This window comes from Hibiscus syriacus, unplaced genomic scaffold, assembly GCF_006381635.1.
Source record: "Hibiscus syriacus cultivar Baekdansim isolate YM2019G1 unplaced genomic scaffold, ASM638163v2 tig00113272_pilon, whole genome shotgun sequence".
Lineage (NCBI taxonomy): Eukaryota > Viridiplantae > Streptophyta > Magnoliopsida > Malvales > Malvaceae > Hibiscus > Hibiscus syriacus.
The window spans coordinates 62,167-65,481 of NW_024063449.1; the positions used below are offsets into that span (position 1 = coordinate 62,167).

At 37.3% G+C, this 3,315-nt stretch overlaps 1 pseudogene; it reads left to right on the top strand.

The window, feature by feature from the left end:
* Positions 1 to 756: 756 nt before the first annotated feature.
* On the top strand, positions 757 to 2,863 carry LOC120186085 (annotated as a pseudogene).
* Positions 2,864 to 3,315: the final 452 nt, after the last annotated feature.

Here is a 3,315-nt window from a genome sequence, read left to right on the forward strand (position 1 = left end):
AAAAATTTTGACGTTAAAACATTTTTCGAGATATTTTTTATAAACTAAATTTTGTATTAAGCCTATTAAAAGATCCACAACTTGCAAATAATAGAACTATTAAAAGAATTTAATCTAAACGACGTAAGAAATTATTAAACGCGAAGAAGCGTGCTGACGTCACCGACAACCATAAAGCACTTGAACAAACACTGAGGGTTAGAACGGTAGTTTTGGTTACGATAAGTGTCGGTTACCTGTTCCTTTTCAATGTCCAAACTCCGTACCAATTTGCAGGCGCGCTTTATTTGGCGGTACATAATAAATAATAGAGTATTAAGCTAATTGCTTCACAAGTCCTATAGTTTTACCAATTTTGCAGATGCGTTTTTAATTAGTTTTAAAAGTAGCAGAGTAATATTTTTAATTAGGTACTGAACAATCAATTTAGGATTAAATATTAGTATAAATTTTATGTATAAAAAAATATAAATTATTTTTCAATAGAAAATATAATAATATTTAATGCTTAATCTAATTAATAGAGTTCCAAAAAGAACCTAAATGACAATATCCTAATATTTTGAGATTTTAATTAAATGTTTTAGGACTAATTTAGAATATAAGACATTTTGAGTATTAAGTGTAATTAATCCAATATAATCATAGATGCTGTGTAAGAAAATGCCTCCGAAAACCAAATCGTACGGTATTTGAGAGAGCGAGAGAACAAAAGCTTACAGTGAAGGATCTCTTCTTCTTAGCAAACTTCTCTATAGATTGAGCTCTTTGTGATCTTTCTAGAACATTTCAAGCATCTCTCGTGGAGCCTTACATTTTTTTAAGTGAACTCGGTAAGGTATCACTGTACTACAGACCCGTACCCCCTACCTACACAAAACCCTGTTCCGATGGAGTTGTACGGTCGGAACCCGATTCATAACGGGTCTCAATCTGGTTATCTATCCGAATGGAACCCCGCTGGGGCGGAAACCGGCTTGGAAGGTATTTTTCGTTCATTTCAATGTGAACAGAGTTTCCGTTTTCCTACTCGCATCTTGACAATGCTTCTTCGGTTGAGCTGTATTTTAGGGTTTTTAATAGCGTGGAGAGTGGATAGGGTTTCATTCTGTTTCTGTTTTGTAATATAGAGTCGATGTGGCAATTGTCGGTGAGGGGCATCGAATCGTACCCGGAACGGCCCGGGGTAACTGACTGTGTTTATACATGCGAACTGGGTTCTGTGGATACGGTAAAACCTGCCGTTACAATCATCCCGCAACCGAGCTGCGTAAATTTCTCTATCATTTTGATTATATATGGAGTTTTTTCCCATTACTTTATTTGGTTTTGTATGCAATGTTTGGTAGATGTTTTATTCGTATATTTCATACCAAACTATCAGATACATGTGTATGTTGGTAGATGTTTATTCGTATATTTGTACCAAAAGATTTTGTTTAGTCTGTAGTAAGTGAAGCGAGCAAAGAGGACTGAATTCCATGGGATTGTGCTTCCATTGGGCCTACCTCAACTTAAAACTAAACTTCAGGTCTTCTTTATCTGTTGCTCAGGATATAGATTACATTATTCAAATAAGGTATTTGCCTGCTTCTTTATTCTTTAAAATGAATGGAGGATAGTTCTTGATAGAATTGGATTATATAAGAGAATTTACTTTGGTTTACTTATTAGCCTGTGGTTTTAAACTGAGGCAGGGTTTATCTGATTTTCAGCTTTAAGTCTTTTCTGAGAGTTGAGTCCCTTATTTTCTATTGGTTGCCATGCCGTTTAGGTTGAGGCTGCTGTAAGAGCCACAGGGAGTACCCTGAACGACCAGGGGAACCCGTATGTCAGGTATAATTTATTGAAAAAATACACAGTTGTTTTATCATGGGTCAACTCCTTTGCTAATTAATGCTGTGAATACCTTTCCTTCTGTTTTCAACTTGTTCCCTTTCTATTGCATCTATGTAGTTTTATTTAAAAAAGGAACCTGTAAATTCGGTGTATCCTGCAAGTTCAACCATCCAAAACATGGAGGTGGATCCTTAAGCCATGTTTCATTGAATATATGGACACCCATTACGACCGGTTTGGATGACCACTTTCTTGTTTTTTTTCTCAATTTTAATGTCTGTTTTGAGGATTCTTAAAATCTAGACATCAATTCGATGTGTATCCATTAACAGGGTGAGAAAGAATGCTCCTACTATTTGAAAACGGGGCAGTGCAAATTTGGTATTACTTGTAAATTCCACCATCCTCAACCAGCTGGCACATCAATTTCATCACCTGCACCTCAATTTTATCAGCCTGTGCAGTCTCCTTCTGTCCCGATACCTGAACAATATGGTGGGGCATCCACCAATGTGAGAGTGGCAAGGCCACCACCTTTACCTGGTTCATATGTTCAAGGGCTTATGGTCCTGTACTTTTTTCCCAGGAGTGGTTCCTATTCAGGGTTGGAGTCACTACTCGGTAGGATGATCAGCACAGTTGCATTTAAAGAAATGTCAAGGCTATATGAGATTCCTGAATATGTTTTCGGCTTACTTGGTGCAGGCGCCTGTAAGCCCAGTTCTCTCTCCTGGTGCACAATCTGCTGTTGGAGCCACTTCTGTCTATGGACTAACGCAAGTATCTTCTTCAGCACCTTGCTTGCAGGTCTTATCCCTCATTCCCCTCTTCTACTGGCTTTTCAAGCAGTAACCAGAAGGAAATTACATTTCCAGAGAGACCTGGTGAACCTGAATGTCAATACTATTGAGGACAGGCAACTGTAAATTTGGATCATCTTGTAGGTATCTCATCCTAGAGACAGGATTGTGCCACAAACAAATTGATCCTCAGCCCATTGGGACTTCCTTTACGTCCAGTATGAACATTCTCACAACCTTATCCTATATCATGTCTGTTTTCTTCTTTAAGGTGACATTCTGTTATGGTATTTACTCTAATTTAGAGTGGGCTTTGAAGGGATCATGACTTCAAGATCTTGCATTATAAATTAGGTTTGGTTAGCCTAATATGTTTAAATACCTCAATTATATTTGATTGTCCTGTTAACCCGAAATTCTGTTTTATCCTCCATTCAGTTAGTATTTTTTGTTCCTTGAAGGGGGGGGGGGGGAAAGGAGATGGTCTTTCAGCCCTATTACACTTAATTAATTTTACCTTTTTTCTAATTAGTTTTTTCTCTCCTTAAAATATGGATTAGGCTTGCTTTGTTTTTTAAGAGTTCAATGCTCAAGTGTGGGTTCAGAGGCATCAATAATGGTCATCTTAATGGATCAGAGGTTTATTCAAACTCCATTGTCAGACGTATGCTTTTTT